Source organism: Trichosurus vulpecula, chromosome 8 (genome assembly GCF_011100635.1).
Source record: "Trichosurus vulpecula isolate mTriVul1 chromosome 8, mTriVul1.pri, whole genome shotgun sequence".
Classification (NCBI taxonomy): domain Eukaryota; kingdom Metazoa; phylum Chordata; class Mammalia; order Diprotodontia; family Phalangeridae; genus Trichosurus; species Trichosurus vulpecula.
In genome coordinates this window covers 92,986,169-92,999,611 of record NC_050580.1, presented here as the reverse complement: position 1 = coordinate 92,999,611, position 13,443 = coordinate 92,986,169, and the positions used below count along the sequence as shown (strand labels likewise).

The window sequence follows — 13,443 nt, the reverse complement described above, 5'->3', positions numbered from 1 at the left end:
TGCCAGGACATGTTCTCCAAAATGGCCACGTACCTGACGGGTGAGCTGACAGCTACCAGTGAAGACTATAAACTTCTGGAAAATATGAACAAACTGACTAGCTTGAAGTATCTAGAAATGAAAGATATTGCAGTAAACATAAGTAGAAACCTAAAGGACTTAAACCAGAAATATGCAGCACTTCAGCCTTATCTGGATCAGGTCACTCTAATTGAGTAGCAAGTAGCAGCTCTTGAGCAGGCAGCTTACAAGTTGGATGCATATTCAAAGAAACTAGAAGCAAAGTACAAGAAGTTAGAGAGGCGATGAAAGCATTCTTGAGCACAAAAACTTTTAATACAAGAATGTTTTATAAGAGCTGAAATAAGTGGGATGGAACTTATCACTATGCTTCAATTCCTAAAAAGGAGCAGTGCTGCTGATCCAAGGAGAATCCCAGCCCCCACCTCTGGTTGGATGGGTAACTCTGACCACCCCACCCCCACCATGTTTTCCTAAACCTGTACCCCCCAACCTCATCTTATCGAGTGCTTCCTTGTATGCCCTGGACCAAGGCTCAGAAATCAGGATCAACCCCATCTAGAGCAGACACAGATGAGAGACTCTCGTCTCCCTGTCTCCTCCCTCCCTCTCCCCTAGGCCCTCCCACACCCACCCCTTTCATAACGTGTTCTTGAACTTAAATAATAAATGCCAACATGTGCAAAATAAATAAATGAATGAATGAATAAATAAATAAATAAATGGATAGATACAAAGTAATTGGGATTAGGGAGCACTAGTAAGGCAGGGGGGAGGGGATTGCGAATCAGTGTAGGCCTTGTGTAGGAGCTAAGTGAAGGATTCTAGGAGACAGGTCTATCTAGTGTCATGAAGGAGAGTATCCAGGAGGAGGTGGTTAACAATGTCAGAAGCCATGGAGGATTGATGAAAAGGTTACTTTTGTGACTTTTATCCTCCTAACAGATACCAGTGGCCTCTATGGGAAGGGGTATGACGGACCCAAGGTTCCAAACAAAAACAGATAGACTCATCAAAGTAGACTCCTCAGTTGGTTTCAGTTTCTTTTCTGAAACCACCCTCTTGATCAAAGCTAGCATGATTTAATGGAAAGGATACAGGGATACATCCTGATCAGCCCCCTTATTTTCTTCATAAAGGATGTACGTAGATAAAATGTAATACAAATTAGCATGTAATGAAAGTATGTTCTACAACAGTGATTTGTCATCATAGGTTTCAGAACCAGAAGGGACATTAAAAATCCAGCTCCTTAAGGCTAAGAAGGTTGAAGTCACTTGTGCAAGGTTATGTAGGTAGTAAGGAGCAGAGGCAAGATTCAAACACCTAGCCTTCATCTAAAATTCTTTCTAAGCATATGCTGTGCCCTCTCATCATCAGGGTAGGCTCCACAAAAGTGGTAGTATGTGACTTGGGTAGGATAAAAGATAGGTAGGATGCAAACAGACAGAAATGAGAAAGGGAAGGATTCTATGCAGAAAGAACTGTATGAACAGGTTTAGGGATACTGAGTAGTATAGTTTAAATGATGCAAAAATTAAATTATAATAGTTGATGTTTAGATAGCACCTTAGGGTTTATAAAGCACCTTATATGAATTGCCTCATTTGATCCTCAAAAACCCCTGTGAGGGCAGTATTACAGGTATTATTGCCCTCCTGAAGATTAATTGAGATTTAGTTTAAGTGACTTGCCTATGGTCAGAGATTGGATTTGAACTTAGAAATAGAGGCTTGACCCCAAATTTAATGCCATAGTATGAGATAAAACTGGAGAAGTACATTGAGTCAGATTATGGAGGATCTTACATTCCAAACTAAGTAGTACAGACCTTGATTTATAGACAAGGGAAAACCATTGAAGATTTTTGTACAGTGAAGAGCTTGTGATTAGAACTGTGCGTTAGAAAAATTATTTAGATCCCTGATTGAGGGCCTTTTCCATACCTATACTGGAAACCTTATACATTCAGTTTTCTAAGGTCAAAACTGGGAAAAGGGAGTGGGGGAAATCCCTAGTACAATTGGAAGTCTCTGAGAGTTTTTTCATGTTGAAGATTTTAGTGATGGGAAAGGGCACTTTGTCTCAGCTCCCAGCTAGCTCCTATTGTCATGTCATGACAGCACCACGTAGTACAGCAACACTTGATTTATACATGCTAGGGCTTGGTGTGTTTTTCTTATCTGATGTAAATTTTCAGTGAGTGTAACTGAAACTGTTTCCAGGATGAAGAAATCATTTCCAGAATTTAATTTCCAAGGTTGCACTCTGAATTGTTCACATTGATGGCAAGAAACTGTAATTTTTCCATGCTAAATGCAAATGGATGTATTTGCTGGACTACATCATGTTCATCTTCTTTATGTCTCCCTGTGATAGGGTAGACACCCACTTAAAAACTATAAACACTGATAATGTAGTTGAACTGGATTAGAAGGTTAATTGGATCTTTCTTTAAAACATGCCTTTAAACCCACAGATCCTTTAAATACCCCAATTTTGGTAAAGGAGAACTATTTGAATAACTGAAAAAAGTGCCTGTCACAAGAAAGATATGCAAGCTTTGCTCTTTAGGTGTATTGTAGAGAGAATTCTTATTCAGGTATGGGTTGGACTAGATGGCCACTGATATTCCTTCCAAATCCAAATTTACTGGTTCTACTCAGAAAAAGTGCCACAGATGATATAAATTGTTTGAATCCATCATTTTACAGATAAATTCTTGAGGTTCAGAGTAGTAGGTTTGGGGAAAATAAATCATGCAATTAATTATATCTCTAAGGTCACTTTCAGCTTTAAACTCCTACGCTAAGGCAGCCTGACCCAGTAGAAGGTACTTAGAATCTGGAAGAATACCTAGGGGTTCAGATCTCAGCCATGTGACTTTGAGTAAGTCATTACTTAACCTTGAAATTTAATTTCTTAATATATAAAGTGAGGGAATTGGTCAAGATGACCCTTAGTTAAGATCCTTTCTCAGTCTAAAATCCTGTGATCCTAGTCAGAGTTAGGTATCACCATATGTTTCCTGGCTGTTATAGTGTTTGCTGCCTGAGATACTAAAAGATCACCTAGCTCAACTGAATTATACTTGGGTATTGAAAGAGTAGGCATAAGAGATTGTTAGGCCATGGTTCATAATCTTTGAAAGATCTTATAGTATAGGAGAAGTACAGCAAAATTGAAAGGCAGATGTCCCAATTTTCAAAAAAGAGATGGGAATAGAATCTGCAAAGTAGAAATGCAGGAGGTAAAAGCCAGCATATTTGACTTAGATTCTAGGCACAATTCTAGAATGTGTATAGTTCGTGAACATCTAGAACAGATGGGTCACAAAAAGCCTCGAGAATTGGTCATAGCAAATTGACTTCATTTTCTTCTGTTGATAGTTACTAGATCTGGGGGATGATGCTGTAGATATAGCTTACCTAAATTTTAACATAATATTTGACAAAGACTGTCTTGCTATTCTTATAGAAAAGATGGAAAGGTATGCGCTAGACAGTAATCCAGTTAGATGGATTCAGGATTAGGTGAACAATTAGAACTAAAGATTAGTGGGTTTGTCATCTTGGAAGTTTTCTGTTGGAGTGCTCCAGTGATCTGTGCCTGGCCCTGTGTTATTCAGTGTTTTAACAGGGACTTGGTTAAAGGATTACATGTTTGTTAAACTTTCAGGTGGCATAAAATTAAGAGAAATAGCTAAAACACTGTGATAAAGATCTTGACAGGTCAGCACATTGGATTGGAGTGGGAAGAAACTTAAGGCAGAGAAACCAACTAGGAGGCTACTGCAATAGTCCAGGTGAGAGGTGATTAGGACCTGAACTAAGAGGATGGCTGTGTAATTAGTGAGAAGGGGAGAGAAGTGTGTGTGTACATACACATATGTGTGTGTATACATATGATGAAATTTGAGAGAAATAAACTTAAAATCTTAAAGTTGGGATCAAAAAGTCAATTTCACAAGCACAAGATGGAGGAGGAAAGGCTACATGGCAGTTTGTCTGAAAACGATCTCAAGTTTTAGTAAACTTACAAGTTCAGTATCTGAATAATATGATATGACAGCCAAGAAAACTAATGCATCCTTGTCGCTAATGAGAAACATAATATCCAGGACCACAGAGATGATAGTACTGCATCACTCTGCCTTTGTTGTATTCTCTTCAGCATCGTATTTTAGGAAGGACATTGAGAAGCTAAAGAAAGTCAAGAGACGGGCATCTAGGATGGTGAAAGACCTTGATATCATACCAAAGATCAGTTAAAGAACTCAGTGTTGAGAAGACTGAGGTTAAGAAGATGCATGATAAAGGATACATGATAGTTGTCTTCAAAGATTTGAAGGGCTCTGATGTGGAAGGAGGGGTTAGGCTTCTTTTGCTTTGCCAGATCCTGTCATTTCTCTTTCCCCAACATCTGTCTCCTCACTAATCACACATTTAACACTTTAGTTCAGGCCGTTATCACCTCTGCTGGACTATTGCAGTGGCCTTCTGGTTGGTTTGTTTCCCTCCCTGAGGTCTCTTCCCCTCCAATCCATCCTAGACACAGCTGCCAAAGTGATTTTCCTTAAGTCAGGGTCTGACCTTGTTACTGCCTACTGAATACAATTCCAGAAGCTCTCTGTTGCCTCTGGAAAAAAATAAACTATTTGGTTTTTAAAACTCTTCTCAACTTGCTATCAACCCTGTCTTTCTCACTTTGTTATATATACATTACTCTCATTGTCACATTCTACCTTCCCACACTGGCCTTCTTGTTCTTTACATGTGACACACTCCATTTCCTGTTTCTGTGTTTTTGCATTAATTATCCTTTGCACCTAGAATGGAATTCCTCCTTCTTTCTGCCTCATCGAATCCTTTACCTCCTTTAAGATTCAGCCCATTTCACCTTCCTACACTATGAAACCTTTACACACACACACACACACACACACACACACACAACCATGCACACATGCAAGCATGTAAGCTTGTTCCTCTGCCCCAGACTACCTTGTATTTAAATCTGTGCATACTTATTGTATATGTGCATGCTTTTCCCCTTATAGGATATAAGCTCCTTGGGGCTTTTTTAATCTGTGTCACCAGTACCTAGTGCAGTCCTTGGCACCTAGGAGTATGCATTTAATAAGTGCTTGTTATTTACTCCAGGGAATACAATTAGTAGCAATTGTTAGATGTTTCAAAGAGGTGAATTTAGATTTGATTTAAGGAAACACTTTCTAATAATTGTTGTTGTTCAGTCATTTCAGTCTTGTCTGACCCCATTTGGAGTTTTCTTGGCAAAGATAATGGAGGGGTTTGCCATTTCCTTCTCCAGTTTGTTTTATAGAGGAGGAACTGAGGCCTGCAGGGTTAAGTGACTTACCCAAGGTTACAAGAGTAGTAAGGCCAGATTTGAATTCAGGAAGATATCTTTCTGATTTCCAGTCCAGTGCTTGATCCGCTGTGCCACCTAGCTGCCTATCTTAGTAATTAGAATTATCCAAAAGTGGAATGGAAGTTGATAAGTTTTCCTTCACTGCAGGTCTTCTAAGGTTATATAATTACTTTTTGGGGGGTGTTGTAGAAGCAATTCTTCCTCAGGTACTAGTTGGGCTGGATGGCCTTTAAGAGGTCCTTTTGAATTCTGAGTGTCTGCGAAGGAAGGCTACTTAGGTTGGAAGAGTTTGTAAAATTTGCTTCGAGACTAGTTAGAACTTTAGATATTGTGTGTATGGTTACAACGTACTTTATATTTCTATAGCACCATTCTTCTAAGGATTATAGTCTTTGTTGTTTAGTCGTGACCAATTCTTCATAACACCATTTGGGGTTTTCTTGGCAAAGATACTGGAACAGTTTGCCATTTCCTTTTCTGTCTCATTTTACAGATATGAGGAAACTGAGGCAGGGTCAGGTGACTCCATGGTCACACTAGATGTCTGAGGCTGAATTTGACCTCAGATCATCCTGACTCCAGGCCCAGTGCTCTATCCACTGCACCACCTAGCTGTTCCATTATAGTCTTTAGGTGTTACAATTAAACAAGAGTTTTGATCAATTTATATGTTTACTATGTATTAAAGTACTTCAGATATCTGTGATTTTATTAGTATAGTTGCTTCCTCCATTGATACAAATCCTAACATCTTCATAAAACATCATCACAAATTGCTGTGATTGAAAAGAATTCATTACCTGGTGTCCAATCCTCTGAACTAACTGGATTAATCCTTCATTGACTTGGAGCAAGAGATTGGCAGATATATATGAAGGGCAAAAAAAAATGCTCTATTAATATTCTATCACAAAATGTTAGAGCCTCAGATCACAGAATCATAGATTTCGATCTAGAAGAGATTCCAGTCTCATTTCCTCCTTTTACAGATGAGAAAACTGAGGCTCAGAGACTTGCCCAGAGTTGTACATCAAATGAATAGCCACTCCTCAGCTAGAACCCAGACCTCCTCATTTCTCAAGTTTCTTTCCAGAGCCACAGATAGCCCAGGGGGTTTTTCCCCAGGACAGGGAAATTTCAATGGCCTTTGATAGCATTTCTTGTCCCTGAGAAAGAAAATAGTATTAGATCTAGAAGATGCCAAAAGGGCAGATTTAATACAATGTCACATCCTGATGGAGCAGCTAGATTGTTTCCTGGGGTTCCAAGGATAGAGGCCAAAGCTGACTTTGTTGTTGTTGTTATTTAGGGTCCCACAGGGCCCCTGAGTAGGAGTAGGGAAGGAGACCTAGCCTTGCCTAGTGGGCTAATCCCCTTTTTGTCAAACAGTGATGGCCCTACAGTCTGAGGGTCAATGAATCCAAGAGGCAGACAGTAAGGCAAAGTTGAAATTAGGATGGACCACTCTGGGAAGGGGGGAAGGATGCTTTGTGGCTCCCCAGAAGTTCTCTGCTGCTTCTCCATATGCTCTGCTCTGGGAAAGGGGCTTTATAAGGTTGAGGGACTTCAGGACAGGTTAGGCAGCAACATCCCTTCCTAGAAATGGCTTTTCCCTTTCTCTCAAAGCTTTGCTCAAGAAATGAATAGGAATGGGGATGGAATAAGCATTGAGGCCAGGTTGTGCCTGAAAGAACCAAGGGAGGCCCCTCCCTGTTTAAGTATTTGTTGTTGTGTTTGTCCTTGTGTTTTTGAAGAGAACCATGACATCAGGGGAATGATGACATGACTTGCAGTTGACTTTGATTTGAGTGAGGGAGGCCTGCGCAAGGTCACCAGCCTTACTTTCTCCTCCAGAGCCATCTGGGTCCAGTGGCTAGATATTTATCAGGACAGCTGGAGATGGCCCAGAATACAGTGAGAGATCCATGGCCCTTTTAAGCTAAGGCCTTTTCAGATTCTCACTTTGAGTGAAGTAATGCCTGTTCAGTGAATAGGCCTCTTTAAGAAGTGAGTAAAGGGATTGCCCCTTTAACTAAAAAAAAAAAAAACAACTGGGAGGGGAAGACCTCAGGGTTGCTTGTCAGTTACTATTAACATTCACTCTGAGCTAGGCAGGCCCAAAATATGGCTAGGTCTCCTTCCCCATTCCTACTCAGGTGCCCTGTGGGACCCTAAACAACAACAACAACAAAGTTAGCTTTGGCTTCTATCCTTGGAACCCCGCATCTAGCTGCTCCATCAGGATGTGACATCTTATTAAATCTGCCCTTTTGGCATAAGTGGAGCTTGGACAGGGACCTATTGTGGTCCAATATGTGAGCTCCAGAGTGGGATGGGTTTAAGGTTTGGTCTTTGAGAAAGAGAAAGAGAGAAAGAAAGAAGGGAGGGAGGAAGAAAAGATAGAGAGAGGAAGGAAAGAAGGAATCTAGCCAGTAAAGCCCAAGTTAACTGGGTAGCTTCTTGGCCATCAAAATTTACCTTACTTTGGAGAGGAGAGGGAGAGGGAGAGGATGAGCTGAGTTACCCAACTGGCTGGGTCCCCCCCCATTCAGGCAGCTCAGACTACTCACAAGGTTGTGTTTGTCCGTCTTTAAACAGGACCGAGACATACTCTGAAGCTCACATGTTGTACCACAATAGGTCCCTGCCCAAGCTCCACTTAATGGCTGTATTTTGGCTCCTCCTGGCTCAGAGTGAATGTCAGTAACTGACCAGCAACCCTGAGAGTCTTCCCCTCCCAGTCTGATTTTTTTTTTCAGTTAAAGGGGCCATCCCTTAACTCAATTCTTGAAGAGGCCTATTCACTGAATGGGCATTACCTCACTCAAAATGAGAACCTGAAAAGGCCTTCGCCTAAAAGGGCCAGGGTCTCCCATTGCATCCTGGGCCATCTCCAGTCATCCTGATGAATATCTGGTCATTGGACCCAAATGGCTCTGGAGGAGAAAGTGAGGCTGGTGACCTTGCACTGCCCTCCCTTACTCAAATCAAAGTCAACTGTAAGTCATGTCGTCATCTCCCAGATGTCAAATGTTTATCATAAGTAACGAGTCAAGGATTGTTTCTCCAGAGTGATCCCCAAGGGAGGCCAGCTTTCAAGAATCTGGATAAAAGAGTGCTGGCTTGGGAGTCAGAACTGGGTTATGGTGTTTGCTGTAACACTGTGGGTCTCTCCTTCCCTCTCTGTAAAATGGTGAGGTTGGAAAAGGTGGTTTTTAAGATCCCTTCTATCTCTAACAATCTTTGAGTCTGAGATATGGGCTGCATTTGATTTCACCACATCCCAGCTTTAATATCAGTAAGTATTGAATGAACCTTTCTCTGTGACCATGGGGCAAATCGTTTCCCCTCCCTTGAGCCCCATTTTTCCCACCTGCAAAATAAGAAGTTAAAATTAAATGATCCCTAAGGTCTCTTCCAGGTTTCACATGATACTTGGAGAGTTTTGGAGGATTTGGCTTCAAGGTTTCTTTCAGCTCCTCCACCAAAGTATCTGTTGGCTCTAATGGTTATCCATTATCCCTGTCCTAGAGGGTGAGCAGCAACCTTGTGTATGTTGGGAGTATCTGCCCCTTTTGATGGGGTGATAGCCAGTATTCTTCCCCTATTTCTAAACGCCCCTCAATACCTTTCATGCCTCTTTGACTTTGATTTGTGGTTTGTGGTGCTTCTTCCAGGTACACACATTCCTAGTACAGCTCTGTATTTTTCCACCATATACTGTGCTGATTTCATCCACCCTTGTGTTTGGAGTACTTTCTCACAGAAGCAAACAAAGTTGATTCATTAATAAGTGCCTGCATTAATCAGTACAGTCAGATCTCTCAATGACTTTCTCTTTACTAGAAACTGTAGTGATCTTCCTCCACAGGAGGCAAATTTTGGAAAGCCACATGATACTGGCACTGAAGGATTCTTGTGACTCATCAACTCATTTAACAACCTCTTGATGACACACAGGGTTGGGGGTAGGAGAGATTGGGAAGAAATATCACTTCCCCACTATTTGTGATGGCTGTCCCTAGGCTAATCTGCTTGGCAACTAAAAAGTCAAATTCAGTCTTGCTACCAGAAGATAGAAATTGAAAACCCTTTCTCCCAGCTTCCTGTTCAGCCAAGCTCAGTATCTGTGATTCAGCAATTATACTTCACTCTTTGTAGTCTGTTTCAAGAGTTCAGTAATTACTTAATGTAGCATTTGAAAGATATTTCTGGAATCATTCAACCCAGTCCCATCCTTGTATTAGCAATTGTATCTGAAATTATTTTTAGATACTTTATTCAAATAGAGTTTACATGAGCAGACATTGTGATTAGTAATCATGTCCTCCATGTATTCCTAAATTGTATTATAAGCTGCCTAGTAAAGTAATGCATAAAATGTGTGGGCTACATCTCTCTTCCTACATTGGCAGGGTGTCTACCAAAAACCTATCAGAAAACCAGTTAAAGAGACTTGTGTGTGACCTGAATTGTAGTTGACCTCTAGTTAACAATATGACAGTGAGCACAATAGACCAGACAGTCTCCAGTTTGCACTTAGCATTTGATGCAAACAAACCCTTACTAACCTGTTACTTCAGTGGAGCTATTCAACAAAGAATTGTTGCAATCCTTAGAGAAGTGCTGATGCAATTTCTCAGTTTGCTTTTACTCTTAACCACTTGATGTGTAACTGAACGAGATCCTTTCCTCATCTCTTAACACTTTGTACTACTTTTACACTTTTGGTCAGTACATCTTATTTTATCAGTTTAATGAACTCCTTTGTGTGGAAGGAACTTTTGAAAAATATTTATGTGAAGCACTACACTAAGTGTAGGAGTAGGGCCCCTGGGTGGTGCAGTAGATGGAATGCAGGCTTAGAGTCAAAAAGATTCATCTTCCTGAGTTCAGACCTGGCCTCAGATACTTACTAGCTGTGTGACTCTGGGCTTAAGCTCTGTTAACCTTAATCCACTGGAGAAGGAAATGTCAAACCATTCCAATATCTTTCCCAAGAAGACTCCGTGGACCATATGGCCCATGGGGTCATGAAAAGTCAGACACTACTAAACAATTGAACAACAACAACAAAATGGTACAAGATTGGATCCAGGTGATCCATAGTTGTATCCAGGTGTTTTATATGTAGAAAAATCAAGGGACTAATTTCAGGTCCATTTATTTTGAGATATTCTGCAAGAACAGGTGATTTCCTTTATTTTATAAATATTTTTTGGCTCTTTGTTGCCACTTCTAGAGCCTCTGCTACCACCGTTACTCAGGAACCTCTTTTCCTTTGCTGCTCTTTCCATCCAAGAATATATCAAGATCCAGATCCTGATGGAAATTATGTGTCAGCTCCCAGGGCATTTTTCCTTCTTTCTTAAAGAGTCAAGTACCCAGCTCAGTCTTTCTGTACACCTCAACTCCTGCCTTTTTTATAGTTGGGGACTTGTGTTATGTCCTCTCCAATGCTCTCAGAGGTTGCTGTTCGTCCTTTGTTCTCAAAAAGGACTATGACATCAGGGAGGTGATGCCATGACATGCAAGTGAATTGTATTTAAGTGAGGGAGGAGCTGCCCACTAGGGACCAAACTTCCAGTTGGGCAACAGGGCTTCCTTCCTTCTTCATCCTCTTTCTTCTCTTTCTTCTTTCTTTCTTTCTTTCTTTCTTTCTTCTTTCTTCATCCTTCTTTCTGTTCTTCTTTCCTTTCTTTCTTTCTTCTTTCTTCCATTTTCTTTCTTTCTTCTTTCTTCTTTCTTTCTTTCTTCTCACCACATAGGGTATCACACCCTTACTTACCTGCCAGTGTTCTGCCCAAAGGGAAAGTAAATTTTAATCTCTGAGACTTCTTTTTTTCTTTTGTTTTTTTTTTTTCTCTTAAAGACCAGCCTTAACCCCACTTAATCTCACTCTGGTCCCAGACTTACTTGATCACTGTTTGGGCTCTGATTGGCTCATAATGAATTTAAATAACAATTGTTTCTGTTTTGGCCAGAAACCCTGAGGGTCTTCCCCAACCAGATCTTTTTTTTTTTAAGAGGCCATTCTTTGCCTCATTTTTTTTTATTAAGCTTTGATCACTGAACGAACACTGCCTCAATTGAACTGACGCCTGTTAGCTTGAAAAGGCCAAGGTCCACCACTGCATCCTGAGCCATCTCCAGTTGTTCTGATCCATATGTGGACACTGGACCCAGATGGCTCCAGAGGAGAAGGTGAGGCTGGTGACTTTGCACAGCCCTCCCTCACTTAAATCCAATTCACTTCCATATCATGGCATCACTTCCCTGATATCATGGTCCTCTTCAAAAATGAAGGACAAGCAGCAGCAACTTCTGTGATAACATCCTGGTTTCCAAATTCACTAGATTCCTCAACTCTCCTGACCACAACAATACATAAGGATAGTCATACCCTTGATCATCATCCCCAGGTATTCCACCGCCATGATCCAGATCTCTGAAATTGTTCACACTATAACTATTCTTCTATCTCTCCCTCTTCCTCACTCCTCCTCACTTTTCCAATCCATCACCCCCTCAGCTCACTTCAGCAGCACCTACCAATCTATCTGTCTTACTCTGGCCTCCCTTTGCTCTTTGAAATATTAATGCTGATAGTTAAACAATTCAATTTTAAATCATCCTCTGTTCTCTAATCTCGTCCTGTTGCTGCTTCATTACCTTTCCAGAGACAACTTACTGACGAATGCCACTGGAAGAAGTCATAATTATGATTTAAAAATCCACTAAAAGCTTATGATATCCATTGTTAGCTGGCTGGACCATCACTGCTAGACAATAGTCCTTTCATTCTCCCTGACTAGACTCCCTATCATACTTTCCCATAGCATCTTTTCCAAACCACCTCCTCTTGAACCTCCCATAATATTAGCACCACCCCAGCCCTCCATCTTAGCAGAAGATACTAATTTATATTTTACCAAGAAATTAGAGATCATCTATCATAAACTTCCTTTTCCCAATTCCTCAACTTACATCCTTTCAACATCATCCCCCATTTTCTCCTTTGCATTAGTCTCAAAGGAAGAAATAGTCTTTCTCCATCACACATGTCTTACCTCCCATGCAGAGGGCTCTCTTCTTGACTCCCTTATTTATGCTCTTTCAGTGATCTCAGCCCCATGACTCCAACTCTCATCCTATACAAATAGTTTCCAAGTCCACATATACGGCCCTTAACTCTCTCCTGAGCTCCATTCTGTCATCTCCAACTGCTGCTGCACATCTCTCCACTTGGATATCCCCTATGCATCACAAACTTAACATATCTAAAACAGACTCATTGTCTTTCCCCCTGCTCCAACCTTCCTCCTACCTTCCATTCTACCCCCACAACATCCATCTCTTTCTTCATTCACATTACAACTAGTGTAATTCACATTCTCATCACCTCATGCCTGAACTATAGCAATTTTGTCCTGATTGGTACTCCCCGCTTCAGTCTCTTCTTTTTCTAATTCGCCCTCCATGCAGCTGCCAAACTGATGTTCCTAAATATAGCTCACTCTACTGCACAAAAAGCTAAACCCAGGCCACTTGTAGCTAGGTGGCACAGTGGATAGAACACTAGACCTAGTATCAGCAAAACCTGTGTTCAAATGTGGCCTTAGACACTTAGCTGGATGACCCTGGGCAAGTCCCTTAATTTCTGACTGCCTCAGTTTCCTCATGTGTAAAATGGGGATAATAACAGCACTTATCTTGCAGGGTAGCTGTGAGGATAAAATGAGATAATATTTGTACAATCCTTTGCAAACCTTAAAGTGCTATATAAATGCTGACTATTGTTATTATTACAATGACCCCCTTCTGTTCCTAGGATAAAATCTTTCTGCATTTAACATCTTTTCCAATCTGATTGGTTCCAGCTTATCTTTCTAGACTAACTTCATATTATTTTTTGATATACTTAGTGTTCTAACTAAACTGCCCTACTTGCTGTTCCTGTACATAACATTCCATCTCCCACCTTTGTGTCTTTGCACAGATTTTCCCCTGGCCTATTATTTCCTCTCTTTG

At 40.8% G+C, this 13,443-nt stretch overlaps 1 pseudogene; it reads left to right on the top strand.

Moving 5' to 3' along the window:
• On the top strand, positions 1–309 carry LOC118829307 (annotated as a pseudogene).
• The last annotated feature ends 13,134 nt before the right edge of the window (positions 310–13,443 follow it).